Raw genomic sequence first — 25,261 nt, 5'->3', positions numbered from 1 at the left:
TTGCAAATACTTAATATGTCTAATTGCCAAAGTGATATCTCCCTGATTTGTAGCTTCACATTAGTAATGCGTTTTGATGAATAAGGAAATAATATTTTCACAATTCATAGATGTGCTGAATCTCAGATTCCAATCAGTTTACTTAACACTTTTAAGCATCCATACGAAATACATCTGTTTGTACGTTATGATTCTAAAATATACTATTTCCGAACACTCAAGGAAGGTATCACAAAGCAGAGGAGATTTACAATGAAGAAAAATTTAAAGGGCGATTGTGTAAATAAATACGCACATGAATGTTGTGTGGGCGTTTGAATGTGTATGCTGAAGTGCATGTTGTAAAACGAAATAATAGGATGCGAGAAGGATGAAAAAAAGTAGTAATTAAAATACATTACCAGAATCCCTCTAAAACGGAAAACTCTTGCAGAAATTAATAAAGAAACAACAATGATCTAGCAGCATGTTTAAACAAATACACAGTAGTTGGTCATTTAAAAAAAATAATCTCAGTTAACAGCAAATTTTTTTTTTAATTCCATCCGAAACCATCCTTTATTGTTTCTGCGACTCCAAAGTAAGGTGTACAAAGCCCACAAAATTTCTCGTATGTTTTGAAATGCTTCTCCCAGCTGAATATATTTTATATGTAGAAATAAGAATTTCCTAGCCCTAGGTCAATAAAGTTTTCTCCTTAACAAAAAGTATATCTCTAACAAAACCCGAAACGAATTCTTCATATGAAAGCTTCACATATACGGAAGGAGAATGTGCACAGTAGAGGGTTCCACTGGACGTCTCGAGTTAAAATGATATTGTTACCGAGAGAGTTTTCATTTCGTTCAGGATACTGTCCTCGAAGTGGAGAAAAATTGACAATATGAAGCTACATATATGGTACTCTTGTCCTGACAGCAGGATAAATAACCTGTCATTCGAGGAAGGCACTTTTCCTTAACATATACAAAGCTACCATTAACGAATTTCACAGCCTACAGAGAAAAGAAATGGGTATTATGCAAAGTCGCAATTTCACGTACAAACTCAGAGGTCTGTCGGCTATCTTAATTGAAAATACTCTCTTTTCAAACAAAGAACATGTCTTATACCATCAAACAAATGTTTACTTACCAAATTAGAACTCAGTGTCAACTAACAGAAATTGAAAAAAATAAGCTTCGCCTTCTTTAGACGAATCTTTGTCTACAATTCATCTACTACCACCCCATTACAAGAAAATAGTGCAAAGGTGTTAACCAGCCGAAAGGTGAAAATTTAGCTTTTTATACATACTTTTAAAGCTAAACATTCTCAGATTGACGTTCGTCTCATGCAATGCCACATCGAATAATCCTAAAAGACACACATAGGGTGAGTGAGTGAGGTTTTTTTTCTTAATAATAAGCCGTTTTGCGTTATATGGGTGACCACACAGAAAACCAAAACACTGGCTATCATGTTCCTCTTATAACTACTTCGTAAGCCTCCACAGAGGATTCACTAGTAGAACGTCTACCCTCTGGCCTTACACGCACCTTCTGTCTCTCTCTTGAATACTAAGGCCCTCCTGTTCCAGCACATCGTCCACAGCCAACCAACACTTTCTCTCTCTCTCTCTCTCTCTCTCTCTCTCTCTCTCTCTCTCTCTCTCTCTCTCTCTAAAATTTCGAAGTATATGCAGTTCAACATCCTATCATCCTTAAATTTGTTCGAAAGACCTTGTTCTAATTGATAAAATAGCACATCGAGTGCAGAATCTACGCAAATTTAACGTTTTACTCTACACAAATGAGCAGTTTATTTACATCCTGGATAAAATTAATTTAAAGAAACTTTACCGAATTGTCTGGAAAATCGTTTCTGCAATTCAGCACGATGTCATTCGCTGGTAAAAGCCGTTCAATTTCAAGAAAACTTTGTAGTCATGGAATTCACGTGAAGAGCGTTGCCCATTTCCACTCATGAAAAAAAAAACTTACAAAGAGATTTCAGAAGAAATGAAACATCGTTACATGACCTCCCTCTAAGGGCCTTACGATATAAGTCACGAGCAACGTCCTCTTATTTCTAGATCTGTACCGAATTTGGCTGAATCGTCTGTCTGTCTGTCTGTCTGTCTCTCTCTCTCTCTCTCTCTCTCTCTCTCTCTCTCTCTCTCTCTCTTATTGCATTACTAAAGCTGTACACTAAAGTCGTTTATTACACGCCTTATTGTTATGTCCTTGAAATATACAACAGAAGCATACAGCGTCTCTCCAAACTAAGGATTAAAACAATTACAAGATTCAATTACAAAGCAGAAGTCGCCCATTTATAAGAACGTATTAACAAATTGCAGCAAAAGCAACAGTAATACGTAGCCAATTACTGTCAACTGCAGCAATAACTGTTGGAGTAAAATATAAATTATACTTCTGAAAAGTTTTCCCAGAACGAACATAACGACTTCTGCGTGAAGGAAAGCTTTCCAGGGATCCACTGAGGCCATGTCACATTAGTCTGAACGATTTTAGCATTTTCCCAATATATCGCGAATTTGGCTTCTTCAGTTATTTTGTTTCTTCTATCAAAAAGGAACAGCGCAAATATTTTCCACCAGTTCACATCATCTTCGTCAATATGCATTAACCCAACTTCAAATCGTCAATATGCATTGATTCAACTTCAAATGTTTTTTCCCTTCAAAGTCCAGACAAGCTCGAAACATAAACATGTTTACGTCGTTTCTCTGTATTTCCTGTTACCGTTACCGTCTGTTGCTTCTTTCAAATGAACGCCGTAGTCTTTGGAAGCTTGAATTTCCAGTCAATGGCCCCTGCGGGCTTTTTCCATATAAATAGGGTTCATCTTCTGAATAATAATAATAATAATAATAATAATAATAATAATAATAATAATAATAATAATAATAGGTCTTATTGAAAAGGGTGGCTGTATTATGCGAATTTAACTTACACCGTACAAGATACATTCGCATAATACAGCCATCCTTTTTAATAAGACCTGTTTAAGAAAGGGTCTATTTCTTCGAATAATAATAATAATAATAATAATAATAATAATAATAATAATAATCTTATACAGTACAAGATACATTCGCATAATACAGCCATCCTTTTAATAAGACCTGTTTAAGAAAGGGTCTATTCCTTCTTCTTCTTCTTCTTCAGTACTTTAAGATGCATTTTTCCCATAACGATGCATTCTTTAATAAGACTTTGATTTTAAAAATCGGCTGCCCTCTATCGCTTAGACCCCGGTAGCTACTTGTTACCAAAAATAATAATAGGTGTCTGTTGTTTTTAAGGTGTTGGAGTGGCTTTGTTTAATTAATCTGTAACACCCATTTGCTTTCAGCAAATATCCGTTGATTACATACGTATCCCGGGGTGTCTACACGGATAGCAAAGTGTAATAATAATAATAATCCCGGATAAGAATCAAAGAGGCATTTCTCTACGCAGTTTTTTGTCAGCTTCATCAGTCGGAGAAAAATTCTTTAGAAAACATAATGGCACTTCTCCCTCCTCTTGGCGGAGCTCTGCGCAACCGCCCCCACAAAAAAACCCCTAACCCAAAAAACACCACCCCGCGAACATCCACCCGGACCCGTAAAGACGAAGGTAAAAATTACTCCGGCGTAAAATCGCCCCTGAAACGTTTTGCGATCTCACAAGCAAGAAGGCAGAAACTCTTTCTGCGAAGAAGGACGGAAATGAAAGAAACGAACGTTGAGAAGTGAAGGGTTTCGTACATTTCTTTTCTTAATATCTTTTCAATTAAACCGTGATTCTGAGTAGGTTATGAGGTAAGAAGGAGCATCATAATATTTTCACTCGTATTCTTGGCATGTGGGACTTGGGGTCATCTACATTTTTGCAGGAGTTTATATGTGAAGAATATGATGTGAGTTTTATAAGACTTTCAAGACAATATATATATATGATATATATATATATATATATATATATATATATATATATATATATATATATATATATATATATATATATAATATATAGTCTTGAAAACTCGCATCATATTCTTCACATATAACTCATAGATGTCAACTCAATATTCATTTCTTATCCGACGCCAAACAGCTTCATATTAGCACATACCGCTATAAAAAAAAAAAAAAATCAGGAGCGTGATGCCAGAGTAAGCATGTTTCCGAACTTGAACCTCAACCAGTAGATAGCAACTGTGTTCGTATTTATGCAAAATTAAGAGACGACAGGTGTGCTATCAGTCTGTGTGTGCGTGCGTGTGTGTTCGAACATACACATGTGTTCCTTCCCCTGAGCAGCTCAGTTAAAAGTGTACTGCCTAAATATCTTCTATATATATATATATATATATATATATATATATATATATATATATATATATATATATATATATATATATATATATATATATATATATATATATTTTTTTTTTATATTTTTTTTTTTTTTTTTTTTTCAGAGCAATTTCAGAAAACATTTACAAATGTTCCTTGACTCATTATCCTTTACTGTATTTGAACTGGTACATATAATTTAGGCCAAAGGCCAAGTGCTGGGACCTAAGAGGTCATTCAGCTCTGAAACGGAAACTGAGAGTAAAGGAGGCTTTAAAGGTGTGACAGGAGGAAAACCTCGCAGTTGTACTAAGAAACAATTGTTGGGAGAGGTTGGAAAGTAAAATGGAAGAATATAATATGAAAGGATGCATAAAAAAAAAGGAATGAATAGGGTTGCATCTAGGAGCCGACTCAAATTATTTCCCATCCTCTATTCCTTTTTATGACACTGTTCATTTGATCTTTCCTGTCATTCCTCCCATTTTCGCTCTTCCTATTCTCTCCATTACTTTTTTCAATCCTTCATTCGTCAAGCTATCAAGCTGTTCCATTCCTCTCTCATCTTCGTCTATTACATTTACTTTCGTCATTTCATTCTTTCCTTGTCTTCCTTTAACTTGTTGCCTTTTTCCTTCTCTCGTAATCCAGTCTCCTGATTTTCTGTTTCTCTTTCTCCTATTATTCATTTATTCTGTTTGTTGTTTTTGTTTGGTTTACTCTTGATAACTCATATTTAGAGAGTGTCTATCTCTCAACACGATTTAAAATCTAATTCAACGTCGTAATAAACCTTTAACAAACACAACAGACAGAAATTCCCAAGATTTATACAAAGGAACATTCTCTCTCTCTCTCTCTCTCTCTCTTAAGAACTTCAATCATTCTACCAAGACGAACAAAAAGATCCCAGGTGCCAGCGAGGATAAGCTGACCTTATTAACAGGTATTGCTCCAGTTTTTTTGCAAATAAAAATAAAATAATTCATACAGCGACACAACAATTTCTGTTACATCTAAATGCCTTCCATACGCTCTCTGCATTATTACTAATCAAACAAGTGTTCCTTTATCTATTCATATTCCATATTTTTTTTATTTTTTTACTATGAAAGAAAAGCTATTACAAATGATATTTTTTTCTAAGCAATGCACGAAGACACAGGCAATATCTCACAGTCAAGCCTCATAAGGATACAGATAGCAGATTTAACCGCACCAATCAAATCCAAAGTCCAACGAAGGGACAAATCCCTGTCTCTCGCCAACTGCTCCAAGCGTTTCTTCATTTTAGTGATCTGAAGTCTTCGACATAAACAGCCACGGACTTCTTACAGGTCTGTGGCGCGGTTCAAATCCGCAGCCGACCGGTTAGAGAGGCGGACACTTTGCTATCCGTGTTGACACCTCGCTTATGTATGTAATCAACGGATAGGTTTGCTTAAAAGCAAGTGGGTGTTACAGACTAATACGCACACAAACAAAGCCACTCCAACATCTTCTAAAAACATAACAGACACCTCACACGTCTCGACTGTCGACCTAACCGCGCAACGTCTCCTCGCTGCTGGGAGAAAGGGCGCTGGTGACTGGTACAATACATGTACATACCATACGCTACCGGGGTCTAAGCGATGACAGGCAGGGCAGCCGATCAAGACTACAAAGTCTACCCCAAAGCCAAATCAAAGTCCTTCAAAAAGAAGGCATCGTGCTTACCCCATACAAATGGGAAAAAAGCACGTTAAAAAAAGAAGCCTTCGACATAAAACGGTGATCTAAAATCATAAAGAATGGAATCTATGCATAGGACCTTGTCGTTCAGTTAGAAGGCCCAGAAATCTTTTTTTTTTTTTAAACCAGCCATATGAATCTTGGAGAAAAGAACCGTTAGATTTTATCACTAAAAGTCACAGCGTTTTTCAGGAATATAACGTAACATGCGCATGCGCATATGTACATTTCCATGGAATTGCTGCCAAGAAAATTTCTGGATGACATTAACTGGATCTAAAAATAACACAAGAAATAAAAAAAATGGATGAAAATACTTACAAAAAGAAAATTCCGTGAAACCGAATGATATGCTGCAATATTAAAAAAAAAATTATCTAAGGCGAAAATATCATTTAAACTCATTACACTGATGTTCAAGAGTTTTTATCACTCTCTCTCTTTTACATCACTTTTCAATTCCACTCATGAGTTTTACCTCATCAGAACTTTTTCTTGACCGGGGGAAACATTTAACGAGAGAGAGAGAGAGAGAGAGAGAGAGAGAGAGAGAGAGAGAGAGAGAGAGAGAGAGAGAGAGAGAGAGAGAGAGGGTAGGCAACTGCTGAAGGCAATAAAATTCCCACATTTTCTTCAGTTTTTTTTTCCCTGCTTGCCTTTGTTACATGAATTCAACATTGCGACATTTTGTTCGTGAAATATTGCACAATGTTACCATGCAAATATAGAAGCTGCTTCACACGCCACTTGCAATATGCATATATATACTTCAAGATATTTTCCATTCAGTATATTTCATTCAATATATTTCATTCAATACATTTCAAGGGCCGTTTAACAATACTCTGGGACACGTGGAATTGAAAGAGAGCAAATATACGAATATACAAGGCACTACAAAAATACGACATAGGCATACAACATTGTAAAGTTTATAAGCTGAACAAGATTCCAATTAACGCAAACTCATTCAGTAGCGTGTGTCAATAACCAAATAACTATACAGTAATAGGAAAAAACAAACTAAAAACTGTTCACTACGAAAAACCCCATCCACTCTCAAACACCAGCCCCCAAGCAACCCCCTCCCCCCAAAAAAAAATAAAACGTTGCAAAAACCAGAATGCCTTAAACACGAAGCGAGGTCACTGGGGTTCCTAAGTCAGTACTCTTTCTCTCAACCGATCTGGGCAAATAGAAAGATGGGCTAAATCTGATCTTGCTGTGTAGCAACTTCATCACTTCTGCAATGGCGACTCATAGGTTCGAAGCAGAAGGCATTGAGATAGTCTTCCATTCATTGTTAACCTCTACACATACAGGAGAATGAAAATGGTTTACAGTTTCATCTCGACTGGACTGCGAGAGAGCTTTCTCTGAAAGCGTTCTCGGACTACAAGCAGTTAAACTCAAGTGCACTCTTGACTTTCTAAAGGACTTTGCGGGTAACCCTTCTTCAACATAACCATCAAGGCTCTGTAAGAAAACCACCTGAATATATGTTTAACAGAACTGTTATATATATATATATATATTATATATATATATATATATATATATATATATATATATATATATATATATATATACTTGAAATAAAAAAATATGCACGTGATTTGTTTGTCAGCTGACGCCACAGGAGAAGGCTGAAAAGAAACGACAGAGTGCCAAGTAATTTAGCGTAATTAACACATCTCTGGGGGCCCCAAAGATGTGTTAATTACACTGAAGTATTTGGCACCAAGTCGTTTCTTTTCAAGCTTTTCCGTGTCACTTGATATATATATATATATATATATATATATATATATATATATATATATATATATATATATATATATATATATATATATATATATATATATATATATATATATATATATATATATATATATATATATACATACACATCCATACACACACAAATACATACACAGATGCAGCATTGCAACAAAGAAAAAGGTTACATACGAAACACTGTCTCCTCAACCTCAACACAAAGAAGAACAAAAGGGCAATGTCCCACTCGCAGACTTTCCTTCACTTGTTTCTTAACAGTTCAACTAATTGGTCCTTGACAAAGGAACAAGCTGAGCCCGGCCGCAGATTAATCTCAATCCTGTCACATCGCATGTAGAAGGGTTAAAAGAAAAACTTGCATTTTGCATTTGAACCCTTTTCCAACAAACATGCAAAGAGGCTTGTCTATATTCCTATAAAGGCAGACCTACTGTACATATATGCAAAGTTATGACATAGAGTCCTGAAAACTCTGAGTCACTGAGCAGGGTGGTTCTACATTTAGCAGAGTAAAGTCACAGGTTTAGACTCCTGAGCTATTATGAGAAAAACCATTAAGCTCTGAAGCTTATATGGAGATAGTTTCATTATCTTTTCATGAAAGAGACAGTTTCATTATCTTTAGGTTTTGGGGGATTTTAGAAATTTGACTAAAACCAAAATTTCATGACCTTAGGTACTGTGGGGTTCTCTGTCAAAAGTTTCAAGTTCCTATGAAATCTTATTATCAAATTACTTAGAACTGATATTATGGAAACCAACCTTATTTTGGCCCTGAAATACTTCACAAATTTCAGATCTTTGAATCTTTGAAAATGACTCCATATACAAATTAGAAGCCCTGATGAACATCTTTTCTACAGTAACATAGCTGAACCGGCGAAGGCAATGTGGTAAAAATCCACCAACTCGGCAAGTGTAGAAAGGTTATCTAAAAGTAAATAATCAACATATATATCGTATATATATAAACCACACTACATTTGAAGTGTAGAAAGAACGTTATCTAAATAATAAATAATCATATATATATATATATATATATATATATATATATATATATATATATATTTATTATGTATATATATATATATATATATATATATATATATATATATATACATACATATATATTTATTATGTATATATAAGTTAAGTATACCTTAGTTTAACCAGACCACTGAGCTGATTAACAGATCTCCTAGGGCTGGCCTGAAGGATTATATTTATTTTACGTGGCCAAGAACCAATTGGTTACCTAGCAACGGGACCTTGTATATATGTATGTATGTATGTATGTATGTATGTATATATATGTATGTATGTATGTATATATGTATATATATATATATATATATATATATATATATATATATATATATATATATATATATATATATATATAACGGTTCATCTAGTGTCATCACCATTTATTACTTCCGCAATGGAGCAATTAACTCAACCGATCTTCTAGCTTCAGTAATTCTTGATTCCCTCCACGCTGCGCCAATTCAATCTCGCCTTCCGGACGAGAGATTTCTTTATAGGTCTTGCTGCTTCGTCGTTCGCATATTATCGTCATCTACAGAGGCCTCTTTATTAATGCTGCAATACAATAGCCAGCAGGCGTTCTCGCGTCGGCATAGCTACCACCGTTTACGGTTTATAATAACATACCTGCTTGTTATCGTTAGCACTAAGACTAATACTGTTAGAAGGGTACTTTATAAATTGCGTTGTAGCACGATTATATACAGGTTTTATACTATTCGAATCTCCATCAGCCTCAAGATTTTTATTGGTCATATAATAAGCAAGAGTGGTAGTAATATCATATCTAGCATATTATCTAATACTATTATTATTATATCTCCTCCCGCTGATGAAGCGTAACTGCACTATATTCTCACAGTAATGGCACCTAATTTTTAATACAGAGGATTTGAATCAAAACATATTGGATCAAATCTATGACTGCATTCATTCAAATTATCGAGTTATGAAGCAATCATTAAAATGGACTAAATTCAGCAATTACATAATCATGTATGTGACACATTTCAGCAAGTGAAGTTCGCAGTAAAATAGCTTCCGGTAATGGAGGAAAAGTTAAAGTAGGACCACATTTCATAATCAGGATCAACCTGATGTCAAATTTTCCAGTCCCTTTATCCCTAGATGATATTTCCTATGTGTACATTCACCGCCTGGGTTGACAACATTGTAATATAGGTTATATTTACAATACTTTCTAATTTAAGGAAGGCTGAAATCCAAACCCTTCAACACTCAAAGCTGGTTACAATCCTGAAAGGAAGAAAGCACACGGAACGGCCAAATTGTGAATCTATAAAGGCATAATAAGACCCTAACAATCAATGGATGTCCAACTCCGACTTGTAACCACCTCGAACAAAATATGATAACGCAACATCAAAAAGAATAAGAAGAGATTGCTGTGAAAGGAAAGTCTTGTGGAAGGTGCCGTAAAAGACATGTGATTTCAAATTTTACGAAAGGCTGCAATGGGTATCACCTGTATGCACCGAGGAGGGCAGAGGGTGTAGTGGAAGGAAGAAAGCCATTAGGAATACCCAGCAGAGGATCGGCTGACAACCTCCTGTAGTCTAGTTAATGAGCTGGGCAATAAAGGTTCACGTGACAGGTCTGAGAAGGCTTAAACTTAAATGACAAGAAGAGGTCTGGGGCAATGGGGCAATGGGTCAAAAAGAGGCCAAAGAGCCAGTGGAGGGTTAGAGTTTTCAATGAAACCACCAATTCATTAGTAATATTTTTGGAGAAAACAGAACGTTATTCATCAAGTTATTGTGTCGCCTAAATTTCTGATTGTATATTCAAAATGTCCCATTAAATTTCTTAAATGTTTCAATATGCATCCTAAACGTCCTGATAAATATACAAGATGTGGTAAAACTAAAATAAACAAATCGAAAAACGAAAACTAGCACATTACACATACACATCCACACACACACACACACACACACACACACATATATATATATATATATATATATATATATATATATATATATATATATATATATATATATATAAATTACATATATATACATACACATATATATATATATATATATATATATATATATATATATATATATATGTATATATATATATATATATATATATATACATATACAGTATGTGTGTGTGTGTGTGTGGACAAGTATGCAAGAGCCCTAAGGTAGCTTACGTTAGATTTAACCGTGCTAAGGCGTAGTACTTTCCTCTACAGCACAATACTAAAAAGATCGTGCATTAGAAGGACAACTCATTACTATTTCAATAACATCAAAAATTAAGAGTTGAACCCGTTCATCCCACCACCAATGTCTTCATCTCTCAACATTGTGGTGCCACATTCCAATCCAATTCAAAGCTTGAGTCATCTTCCCTAATTTCTCACTGACAATCTGGTTAAAAGTAGTTTACAAACCCCTCCTACTCAGTTAACACCCTTCTCCTTATTCACATAAATAAATAATAAGTAAAATGGGTAAGGGGAAAAGAATAAAATAGTGTAAAATACAAGAAAATACACTTAACTTTAAAAACTACATCAGTAAAATAACTGAGTAGAGGTATATTATAATGAAAATATAACAACAGCAAACAGGAATTACATGCCAATAAACAAAATGCTTATAAATAAAAGTATGCCAGAAATTATAGTATAAATACAAAATTTTGTTAAAAACAGTTTGATACTAAAGCAAAACCACATCAATTAAACTACGCCGAGTGACGAGTTATTAACTGCAAAAAGTACTACGGTTTCCGGCCGCTTAGAAAAATAAACCCCTAGCTATATAAAAATTATCTCAACCTCAACATCTGCGACGCAAACAAGGTCGATTAACATTGACACCTGACAATAAAACGAAAAGTTTAATACAGTTCATTTAAACAAAAGAAAGAAAACCATTCGAATGCGATTAAACAAACAAAGTCAACAGAAAACTGCGATCATCACGTTGACATAAATAACTCGCTGGTACGAAGGGATTGGCCGAGGGAACTCGGATCCTGCTCAACAGAATTTCATGACCAAGCGTTTACGTAATTTCTACACGCTGTTGCCGAAAGAGATCTAAACCTATCTGATTCAAATGCTGGGAAAGTTTTCATTCTTTAATTTTACAGAGGACATACCATGCATACACTATCTCTGTCAAAATGGGGAAATACCTGTTCAAAAGGCATGGGTTGAGTGGCCTTTCCTTTGCCTTGATGAACAGAAGATTTAGATAATAATCTTCTTCATAAATCTGAAGAGGAGTGACAAAAATTGGAAAATAACGAACGGAAAAATGGTCAAATCGAATGAAAGCCAATAACGCCCCTTAATACAGGCAAAAAAAAAAAAAAAAAAAAAAAAAAAAAAAAAAAAGTCACACTGAATCTCCAATTAAAATTCACGAGCAATAACAATCCAATGTCCAATAACAATCCAATTTTATTATTGGCTCAATTTAAAAGCGGCAGAGCTGCAATCGCGAAAAAAATACAACACAAACTCTGACAAAAACTCAGAGCTGAAAAGGGACTGACGTTCAAAGACCACGTTTGAGTAATATCTCATTTACCTGACCTTCCTTTCATCAGATTTTTTCCCAGAACAAAAAACAACACACACACACACGCACGCACACCAACGGCATGTTGCCAAGAAAGAGTAACAAGTTTATGCATTTGTTCGTTTCTGACCAGTATAACCTGCCTGATACCCTTTCTCCTTTTCCACTCCACCTACCTTAAAAGATAATTTCGCTCATGATACTGACGTCAATCAGAAATTAATGAGGCTAAACATTATCCAGAAGTATGGCGTGAAGGCAAACTCGGGTCTCAAAAAAAAAAAAAAAAAAAAAAAAGTTTAGAATAAGAACATTCATTTCGACATATTCATCACTTTCATGAAGTTTCGTGCCCAGTCGAATAGAGTATAGTATAGTATAAGTATAAAAACACAGACTTTTTCCAGCAAACCACTAAATTATAAGAGTTGCCTAAACAAGATAAATCATATACCACAATATTTCTTTTTATAAACATGAGTCATAAGTGTAATGACGGAAGGCCACAGCAATATTATATCACGTTCATATATCCACATTATACGTTAAATAGCCGCACAAATGACTTTTAGCCTGACTGATACTACTGAGGATCAGAGAAACGCTAACAAAATCTCATCAGAATCAGACAAAATTGCAAGTTTTCAATTCAATGCGCAACAAGCACTCATTGGTACACCTCCATTTATAGCGACCTTCTCATGAATACATATCACATTTCAAAAGAGGAAATTTATCACATTTCAAAAGAGGAAAAAATTATCATATATTACTTTATATGATTTCGTCATTTTAATGAACGGGCGCACGATAACGCTTAATCTTTGAAATTCCGATAAAGATTACATTTATGAGATGCGCATATTTACGAGAACAATCTAAAGATTAAGGAAGGAATGAGTTGATACTGAAACTGAAAAGCAAAGGTGAAAACAGTTTTATGTGCCAATTAAATCAATAACAACGAAACTATAGACTCTGTACGAAAAACAAACGACTTATTTTAAGATGCCTCAATTTTGTACACTCCTGCAGTTTCATTACTCGAGAGAGAGGAGTAGGCCATAAGATAATTGCTAACCAGATGGCTACTCTGATGATTAAGTCTCTCTCTCTCTCTCTCTCTCTCTCTCTCTCTCTCTCTCTCTCTCTCTGGTTGAAGAAGCACACAAAGGGACGATCAAACCCCAGAAAGTTTAATTGCGATTTTCGCAGCGAGTATTACGGCCAGGGTAATTACCACTGCGGCAAACATTTCCATTTAGCAAAGTTGATAATGGAAACGAATGCACCCTCGTTAAAAAGGAAAAAGTGTCCGAACTGTCTAGATGATAACAGTGAGTCTGGGAATGGTCTTGATTAATGAAGAAGTAAACAATTTGAGGCTATATTTTAATGGAAAATGTATGTAAGCCTTTCAGTTACTGCTTCTGTTGGCTAGGTCTATAAATGAACAGAAATCAGAATGATTACATAATGTGATCTCACTATGAATAAAAATAAAGCTATTATTATTATTATTATTATTATTATTATTATTATTATTATTATTATTATTATTATTACTTGTAAAAGAAATATACAACCATTCAATCAAGACATTGTGAATGTCTTATTATTATTATTATGATATGATTATGATTATTATTATTATTATTATTATTATTATTATTATTATTTATTATTATTATTATTATTATTATTATTATTTTATTATTATTTTATATTGTATTGTTTTTTAAAGGAATTATACAACAATTTAATCACGACACGACATTTTTTGTCATCATCATGAATTTATTATTATTATTATTATTATTATTATTATTATTATTATTATTATTATTATTATTATTATTCATTGTGAGAACACATCAACTGAAATAATCCTTAATGGTCATTAATTTCCTAGTAAACTTCCAAGGAACTGAATCAATAAATATTAAATGATAAAATAAAATTGATTAGTAAAAGGATGTTGATTATTAAAAATGACAACATAAGCAAATCAAATTTAGAGTCCTGAAGAACCATACAAGACTGTCTTGCTCAACCACTATTAATTTTAATGGACATGAAACTGACATTTTCATACGAGTTTTTGAGAGCTCAGGTGACCAGAGTGGACGAATCCATTTACTTCCAAGTATCAAAATTTCTGGAAGTATTTTGTGGATTTTAGTAGTTACGTTATATTAGGTAAATCTTCTGGAATTACTGACAAGAAATGAAGATATGGTCTAAAACTGCGATGTGATTTACAACCAACAGCGAACTCTTGAAAATTTATTAAATTTAAATAGCATATAATTACCTAGAAGAAAAAATTGAAGAATCTTGAGATTATAAAACAGTAGCTATGAACGACTCCCACGTCACAGATGCACAAAGACAAGAGGAGGCATGAAACGTTCGCCAAAGGGAACGCAGCCAGGATCATAGGTCAAAAAAAAACTGCAGCCATATATACCATATACAAAGACATCCAAACCAACTTGGACAACTCATTTACGGGCTACTGAGGAGAAAGGTCCCGTGCCAGCACAAGGCTGACTTAATCTAGATAGACAGATTGATAGGTAGATAGATAGACAATTCATCTTGAGCAAACAATTTTGAAGGTATAGTTCCTTTTTAATAAAAATCTATACATTTCCTTAACTGCAATCGAAAAAAATATATCGCGTAAACAAAGGAATATGTTAGAAAAACCAAATTCACGTGTTTGCGTCATACTATATGCACAGACGCGCGAAGGTCAGTTATACCTAAATACAAATGCGTAAATAATATCGACAAAAGACAGTTCTCGAACACAAGTCCCAACTAGACGCCCCTTTGGGACAGGTAATCCGATAAGGACCACCGTCCTGCCGCCACAATGCATCTCCCCCCCCGCCCCAAAGGCACACCTAATGCCGACATACCAGCAGGATACGGGGCTAGTACAAGTATTCGGGGAATACAATAGGAAAATTCCTACCTCCGTCGAAAAGATGTCGAGATTTCACCGTAAGCTTGTTTGGAATTCTGACTCAGTCCCCCACCTCTTCTCTGCCGGCAAGTCTTATTACCTGCGGAAGAAAACCCGAAATTAGTTCGCACCATCTTTCCTCGAGCATTGAACATCATAACTGAATTTCTCTTGACTGACACTTTAAAAATCAAACTTGGAGTTATTAAATGCAGCATACATAAATCACAGAAAATATGTAATCTTAGTAACCCCAATGCCCGCAGAACTTCTCGATTTCATCATACTTTTCGACACACTTGTCACTACAAAGCCTGCAGCCAAATGACGAAAGAAATTCTGACGTCTGCAGCAGGATTCGAACCTTCTTCGTGGTCAGGTGAGCTAACGAGATCTCATTCTGATATACCGAATGCGGGTCCGAATCCTGTTATTGACAGCTGAATTCCTTCCTTTTTTTTTGTTTTTGTTCTTCATTTGGCTCTAGGCTTTGTAGTGACAAGCTTATCCAAAAAGTGATAGGAAATCGAGAAGTTAAGAGGGCATCGCGCGGATTATAATTGTATAAGTATCTTGTAGAAAGTGACCAGCAGATTATATATATTCATATATTAGAATCTGCTGATCACTTTTTACAAGATACCAGGATATATACAGTATATATATATATATGTGTGTGTGTGTGTGTGTGTGTGTGTGTGTGTGTGTGTGTGTGTGTGTGTGTGTGTGTGTGTGTGTATTTAAACGTCTGGAAATCGACATGAGCGAGCACACACACCTAAGAAAATACTACCGAAGGTCACATGGGTCACAAGTCAGCTGGCACCGGCGTACAAACATTAATTAAAAACGCAAGATACCATCTTGAACAGAGGAGTATAAAAAAACTTGACGCACGAGAGTAGGAAAGACAGGAAAGAGATGTCAAAACATGCGTTCAAATAGGACGAACTACATCAACAACGGAGTAAAAAAAATGTTTCAAAGTCATGAATCTAGTCTTGAACCTTAAACAACAGCCCCCACCTCAACTCTACCACACAAACGCGTACGTTCTATGTGACGTCTATACCGTATCTCGGCCCCAAACAACACACTGAACATTACGCAGCGCAGGTACTGGCGATCGCAGGTGAAACATTTGATAACTTTACCAAAAGTTATACCAGTTACAGTCAGAAGCATCTGAAACACTTGCGGCACTCCTGAAGTAGTCATTCGGAACAAAAGAGAAACACTTGCTCATAATCCCATTCTCTTGTTCTGAATCACACGTCTCGAACTATCGGACTTCCGCCCATTAGCGGGGTTTTTTACATGTACACATTCGGTACCGGGGTGTGTGTGTACGGTGTGTGTGTGCTTACCCCATATAAAAAACGTTAAAACGAAGAAGAAGAAGTGTGTGTGTGCAGTACGAGGCATTTGCGCATTCTTCTCTAATATTGCACATTTTTCCCAATCCTTCTCTGAAACAAGATGTAAAACGTGAAAATGGATGCCTGACATCTTAGTCTTCATATAGCTTCCATAATACGAACAATGGACATTGCAATCCTGTCAAAAGATTTAATTATAAAATTCCTACCCTTGTAATTACGAATTTCAAAGTTATAAATTTAAGAATAACCAAAACAACACTAACCAACCGCCAAGGAAAATGCTTGTTGTAAATCAAAACTTCCACTCTTCGGAATAACCAAAACCACACTATGCTTTCGCGTAAGAAACTGAATTTGCCGAATATAAGCCCAAGCTCCTTCTTCAAGGCCTAAAACCTTGCGGCGTTTGAGTTTAGACTTCTTTCTGCCTCTTCCCCAAGAAAAGCAACCGAACGCTTTTTCATTTCCGAAAATATCTTAAAACCTCCCTTCCGTCATTCACTAAAACCTTCGCCCTATTCCCCCAAGCGGTGGCCCTACCCACAAAGGATCCTGACAAACAACCAGAATTTATTTTGGCAATCGTCGTTATTTTCCTTCCCGACACTGACACATTTGTTCGCCTTCTGTGAGCGTTAGTTTTAAGATCTGCTTCTTTTAAACGTCATAACTTACTGAAGCAAAAAATTCGCATTCTTCACGGTTTGGAGAAAGGGGGATACCATCAGTGTTATTCTCTCTCTCCAGAATGGCGCTTTCAATGTGCGTTATCTTTTTAAGATCTGATTCTTTTATACTCATATCTAATTGAGGCGTCAAATGTTTTTATTTCATGGTTTGGAGAGAGGGGATCTGATTCTTTTATACGTCATATCTCATTCAGGAGTAAAATGTTTTTACTTCATGGTTTGGAGAAAGGGGATCTGATTCTTTTTTATATCTAATTAAGGCATAAAATGTTTTACTTTATATCTGATTCAAACGTATCTAAATCAAATTTTTATTTCATGGTTTGGAGAGAGGGGATCTGATTCTTTTATACGTCATATCTCATTCAGGAGTAAAATATTTTTACTTCATGGTTTGGAGAAAGGGGATCTGATTCTTTTAAACGTCGTATCTAATTGAGGCGTAAAATGTTTTTACTTTATGGTCTGGAGAAAGGGGATCTGATGCTCTTAAACGTCATATCTAACTGAGGCGTCAAATGTTTTTACTTCATGGTTTGGAGAAAGGGGATCTGATTCCCTAAAACGTCACATCGAATTAAGGCATAAAATGTTTTTATGTCATGGTTTGCAGAAAGGGGAAATATTATGCATAATATTCTGGGTGAAGTTTTCACGAAAGACGTCAAACTTGTGGACGGACAGAGTGTGAATACAACGGAACATCTTGCCTATTTACAATTATGAAATTGATTCAATGTACTAGGTATTAATCTCAAAAGATGCAAGTAAAAACTGAACGTAATTTTAATATTCCTTTAATCTTAGTAATTAAGGATATTCCATCCCTTTGAACGCTACATAAACAAAAATTAGAAAAATAACTAATTGGCTTAAAAATAAACAAAATAATAAATATACAAAACCCATTCTAAGATCTGTGCCAAGAAAGCTTGCATGTGTGCATATATACAGTAAATATATGTATGTAAGTATGTATGTATGTATGTATGTATGTATGTATGTATGTATGTATGTATGTATGTATGTATATATATATATATATATATATATATATATATATATATATATATATATATATATATATATATAGTTATAGTCTTTGTATAGCCCTATTACAAAAGATTTTTAATTCCATAAAACAAAAATAGTTGAAAAAGGATTAATCGCCTGTTGTGCTAAAAAAAAAAGCGGACCCATTCACTTTCAAAACAATTTTCGAGGCCCCCCCAGAAATCAAATCGGAATCACTAAACTTTCATAGCCATAGAAGATGGCAGTGGGCACCCCTTTGGATTTTAAAGTTAAAAATGTTAAAATAAAAATATAAAACTTCGTACACAATAAAAATCATGAAAATTCCTCGTGTTTATATATGAAATAATATATATATATATATATATATATATATATATATATATATATATATAATACATATATACACATATATATATGTAATATACACATACACACACACATTATATATATATATATATATATATATATATATATATATATATATATATATATATATATATATATATATATATATATATATATATATATATATATATATAAAAGAGAGAGAGAGAGAGAGAGAGAGAGAGAGAGAGAGAGAGAGAGAGAGAGAGAGAGAAATTTTATTTCTACCTCCCATTAGGCTGTCGCATATTAACCTGACTGCTGACAGGGTTTTTAATTAGGCTAACTGCTTGGGTCAAGAAACGCGTAATGGATTTAATCGAGTATTCCACCCTTGCCTGGGATTTGACCTGGGTTCCTAGCTGGTCATTCGAGAATCCTACCTATGCATTAAGAGGTATACACACGCAAAAACACACATTATATATACATATATCCATACACACACACATATATATATGCATTTTTAACTCCACAGATGTTCAAAATACAAACGAAGACGAAATTTTACATCTCGATAAAATAGCAATTCTCTCATACATTCGAATATATAACTAAAATATTTATTCATACATTTTTTGTTTTATCAACTAAATTCTATTTAACTAAAGCAATAACGGGGTTAACAATGGACATGACACAGATTATGTGCACTAAATTTTTTTAGTATTCAAAGCAAAATCTGCTTGAATTGTTTTATCACATACAAAAGAAAAAAAAAAAGCCTACGATTTGAACAATGCGGTATTTTGGGAGAGACTCCGCAAACACGTTTGAAATGAAGACTCACACACAATACTTTGTTCGTCCCTCGTTCATCCAAATTGAAGTTGAAAGTTGGTGTGAGATCCGATTAAGAATCAAGACCATGGGTAGATTTCAACTGCTTTCACGCTGTTTCCTGTCAATGAATTGTTCACAGGGTAACACTATGGGACAGTTTGAACTATCGATAAGTATTTAACAGTGATCAGTTACTCCACTCTTCATAAAAGATTTTGTCCTTAGGTGATGGTTTTCTGAAAACGGCTTTGCTTTGACTTTCCTACGAATTTTCAAGAGCGATTTAAAAAGTTTAACTTGCTATTTCTTTCAATTTATTTCAAAATCCGAAGATACATCTTTACTCCACATATTTGCATTCTTTCGTTACAGAAGTTCCTCGTTGGCCTAGTCGGTAGATTTGTCGGCTAGCACTCGCTAGGACCGAGTTCGAGTCTCCGGCCGGCTATTGAAGAATAAGAGGAATTTATTTCCGGTGACAGAAATTCATTTCTCGCTATAATGTGGTTCGGATTCCACAATAAGCTGTAGGTCCCGTTGCTAGGTAACCAATTGGTTCTTAGACAAGTAAAATAAGTCTAGTCCTTCGGGCCAGCCCTAGGAGAGCTGTAAATCAGCTCAGTGGTCCGGTAAAACTAAGGTATACTTAACTTTCGTTACAGATAATGAGAAGGTATTAATGTTATATCAAATCTCAATTTCCTTATTATGTGTAAATCATTCACAACTATTGCAACTTTAGTTTCTAATTTTTCTAGAGAAGCAGATCGTATATATATATATATATATATATATATATATATATATATATATATATATATATATATATATATATATATATTATATATATATAAATATATATATATATATATATATATATAAAAATTTTCAAAGTTTAAATAGAACGGCTATGGCAAATACACACATAATCAACGAACAAAAGTATGTAATTTTTATTTCGAATTTCACACTGTACGCGGTACTGAAAACGGGGATATCAAACAAAGCAATTCCCAATTTCCAAACGAGCAAGCAATTAAGGGCTACAAAATTCTTTACGCCGAAGCCTTTAAAGAATAGAACTCGTGCATTTATTTTGCGATTTCTCAAGTACTCCATGAAAAGCTTGGTATATCTCTCTCTCTCTCTCTCTCTCTCTCTCTCTCTCTCTCTCTCTCTCTCTCTCTCTCTCTCTCTCTCTCTCTCTCTTGCTGTCAAAAGATTACTCTTTTGCATCCATTACACTTACGTTTGCAGTCTCGCCCATTATCAGAACTGCTGATTCATCAGAACAGGGGGAAAACTATTACATGTTGTATGTTGCATATCTCGCCACCCTTTTCACTCAAAAATAATACAACTCTTCGTGAAAATAAGTTTACCGGTAAATCCCCTTTTACAGCAACCATCCTTTTTTTCCCATAAACTAAACGGTAACTTTATATTGAAATGGAAAGCTAGTCGCATGGAGAATGAATCTTTTTTATTTTTTACAGAAACCATTCTTACAGAAGACATTACCAATTTTTCATACAAACTAATAGAAAAATAAACGGATTTAGCAGATAAATAAGTAATCGAAACAAAAATTTTACTTATAAGTACAGTGTAAGGAAACATTCAAACTGTCTTCCATTTTATAGAGAGTTTATTTCATCGTTAGAAGTTAGCGTGATACCAGTTGTAATAACCGAGTGTAAACTTGCATATTATACAATATACATATACATATATATATATACATACATACATAAATATAATTATATATACGCATATATATACATATAATTATATATATTCATTATATATATGCATATATACACATATGTATTTTTATACATACATATATGCTTTATGTATATAAAATATAACGTTGTGTGTGTGTGTGTGTGTAAATATTACGATAGACAGACAAAAGAACTGAATAACAAAGAACACTAAGAAGAAATAAACACTTGAAACATGGAAAACACACACGGAGATGATGATATACGTGACCAAAATACGAAACAAGTGACCTTTAAAACAAAACTTCAAAAAGCAGAACACTATCGGCACTCCAAAGACCACGCCAATAAAAGCACGAAAAATGCAATAATCCTCAATGAGAAACGGAATGGAAAGGAGAGGGGAAGAAAACAAGATTAAGGGATACGCCCTAAAAAAAAATATTAAAAAAAAACCACTAAACAAAAGAGGGAGTAAAACGAAAGAGAAACCCTTCCTAATGCATCGTCGGATGAAACAAGCAAAAACGAGTTGGAAGCTGAAAAGCAAATTCCGTTTTCAATTCATTTTTCGTCTATTGCGGCCCAGAAGAGTATTATAAAACGGAGTGGAATCGAAAGCTGCATTTACATTATCTGTTGCCATTTCTGATGCCCAGATGCCGCTATATTAATGGAAGGTTTAAATTGCTTACTTGTTACTATTTTTGTTATTCCTATTTTTATGTGACGTGTCCTAAGGCGAAAGGATAATTTACCATTAATAATAATAATAATAATAATAATAATAATAATAATAATAATAATAATAATAATAATATCTCAGAAGAAGCCCCTCTTACAAACAACAACAATAATAATAATAATAATAATAATAATAATAATAATAATAATAATAATAATAATAATATAATAATAATAATAATAATAATATCTCCAGAAACTCTCAATAACAGACAATAATAATAATAATAATAATAATAATAATAATAATAATAATAATAATAATAATAAAAATAATAATTATTATTATTATTATTATTATTATTATTATTATTACGAATTAGCCTTTGGCCCTACGATACAGAAGCAAATGGAAAAAATACAGCCGTAATGACTATCTTTTAAAAAATATACCCGACAAAGTTCTTAATATTAACCAGGTATTTTATTTCATTATTGCCTGCTGATATAATGAGCGTGACCTCATTCCAGGGAAATTAAACGGAAACCTGAAATATTACCAGGGCTTAAAGGGAACTGCTTTTAGCCGCTGATCGTTACTAACCGGAAAATATCAATGAATTTTATAATGAGATTTTTTCGTTGTTGTTGTTTCCTTTCCGTGGTGGTGATGGTGATGGTGATGGTGATGATGATGGTGGTGGTGATGGTGATGATGATGGTGGTGGTGATGGTGGTGGTGGTGATGGTGATGGTGATGGTGGTGGTGGTGGTGGTGGTGGTGGTGGTGATGGTGGTGGTGGTGGTGATGGTGATGATGATGATGATGATGATGATTATTGTTATTATTACCGGAGAAAATACCTGCATTCAAATTCTGGTCAGAGTAATATATATATATATATATATATATATATATATATATATATATATATATATATATATATATATATATATATATATACACACTGTATATATATATACATATGTACCTACTCTTACCAGGATTCGAATGCAGGTACTTACTCTAGTAATAACTATAGTAATAATAATCATCATCATCATGATAGCTATTAATATTCTTGACCTAGCACTGATCAGCACCTGAAAGCAGTTCCCATTAATCACTGGGTAATAATTCAAACTTCAGTTTAATTTCCCTGAAAGGAGGTCACCTTCATTATATCAGCAATAAAAAACATATTAAGTTATTAATAACTTTACCGGGCATATTCTTTAATCGATATTCATCGGAGTTTCACTCTTCCATTTGCTTGTTCCATATTCTTAAAAACAGTCTTGAATGAGGCCCAGACTTCTCATTTAACTTTTATATTTATTAGCAAAAATGGTGGCTGGAGGAAAAAATTTCTCATTTTCCCACTTAAACTTTTTGACTATATATAATTTTTTTCTGGCCCCCCACTAAAGATTGTGAGTGAATATTTTAATTTTCTTGAATAATTTTTAACATGGAGAATAAATCAAGGATGCATTGATGAGAACGCATCCCCGGGGCCACGGTGTCTCGTCTCTTGAAATATTACTGGCGTGTTAATTTCCGCATTTATTCCTCCTTGCATCTTGGAGGCGTTTCTTCCACCCACGGCCTCCCGCCCCCACACAAAAAAAAGTAGTAGTTTTATTTCCTATCTTACAACACCTTGTATCCCATCTCTACAATTTTGTACTTTTCAGTATTTTTTTCTCTGCGAATTTTTTTTTTTATATCGGCATTCAAATCCGAACATAGATTATTAACAGTTTCATCTATTTTAGTAAACTCATCCTCTATGTACGAGTATCCTTATGTATACAGTTAAATGGCACACAAAAATACAAGACATAATTCAGGAGAATTATGAATGCTACCTATAACTGAAATAAAAACAAAGCTATTGTGCTCTGCGTTTAATTCTTTGCGTTTTACACTTGTCAGGCATTATTTCTTTCGGACGTCATTCATACTGTTTTTAGCTTTGCAAGTCAATCCCCGAGTTTCAAAAGTACACCTAAACCATTCTACGAGATATTCTTCAATACGTCACTCCATATTTCTCTCCTGATTCAGCCAATCCTTTTACTTCCCATTTTAAAAAAGGCCTCTTTTTCATTGTTACAAAGGTCACTGAACTTTACTCCTGAGAATAATGCACTTTACGTTCCATTCTTGTCATTTTATGCAATGACTGTATCGCGTCATTTAGTAGTGCCACTAGGTCCTTTACTTACTTGCCTCTCTTCTTTTGAAGCTTAAACAATTGTTCCCTTCTATTTTTACATCATCCACTTGACTTACTATTGTATTTCTACCTTCCAGTAATGCACTTTTTTTTTTTTAAATAGGACACTGACCACCCCCTTCCAACTAATTCAAAGCAATAATAACTAGAGATATTAATTCACATATATTGTAAACTTGCGTCCCCCAAACAAAAGCCCCTGACATCGAACCTCACGGACAGAGAGAGAGAGAGAGAGAGAGAGAGAGAGAGAGAGAGAGAGAGAGAGAGAGAGAGAGAGAGAAACTGAATTCCCTAAAAAGAAAACATAAAAATCAAAGCAATCAAGCCGAAAATAACTGCATCGCAACACAAACAATCCAGAGAGAGAGAGAGAGAGAGAGAGAGAGAGAGAGAGAGAGAGAGAGAGAGAGAGAGAGAGAGAGAGAGAAATCCTGTTTGTAGAAAATAAAAATCAAACCTATCAAACCCAAAATAACAGCATCAAAACAAAAACAATCCGAGAGAGAGAGAGAGAGAGAGAGAGAGAGAGAGAGAGAGAGAGAGAGAGAGAGAGAGAGAGAGAGATCTTCTCACAAGAAAAACACACACACCCAAAGAAAATCGAAAGAAAAAAATGTGCCGCGGGATACGAAATCCTAAAAGGTTTAGACAAATCACTATAAGATTTGCGGGGTATTATCAGTCTCTTGTCCCCAGAATTCCTGGAAGATACGAACCAGGGAAATCTCCGTAAATCTATACATCACCAGTCGCGGCTGTTTTCCCTTAACTCGATGTTTTCGTGACTTGAAAATCTCGGGATTTGAGAGTGACTCATAACTGAAATGATGTATAAAGTAAGGAGGCTTGATTG

At 34.3% G+C, this 25,261-nt stretch overlaps 1 protein-coding gene across 18 annotated transcripts in view; it reads right to left on the bottom strand.

Annotated features, from left to right (window-relative positions):
• LOC136854167 (receptor-type guanylate cyclase Gyc76C-like) overlaps positions 1–25,261 on the bottom strand; it is a 467,449-nt gene that overhangs the window by 259,250 nt on the left and 182,938 nt on the right. For 7 of the 18 annotated variants that reach the window (XM_067130457.1, XM_067130450.1, XM_067130456.1 and 4 more), the window contains one exon: positions 15,485–15,575. The exons of the other annotated variants lie outside the window; for them this stretch is intronic. The gene's annotated coding sequence lies outside the window, so the exon portion shown is untranslated. The remainder of the gene's footprint in view (positions 1–15,484; positions 15,576–25,261) is intronic. 18 annotated transcript variants of the gene reach the window in all.

The sequence above is a fragment of the Macrobrachium rosenbergii genome, chromosome 28, assembly GCF_040412425.1.
Source record: "Macrobrachium rosenbergii isolate ZJJX-2024 chromosome 28, ASM4041242v1, whole genome shotgun sequence".
Classification (NCBI taxonomy): Eukaryota; Metazoa; Arthropoda; class Malacostraca; order Decapoda; family Palaemonidae; genus Macrobrachium; species Macrobrachium rosenbergii.
Note: the sequence above shows the minus strand (reverse complement) of the source record. Positions and strands in the feature narration are given on the sequence as shown.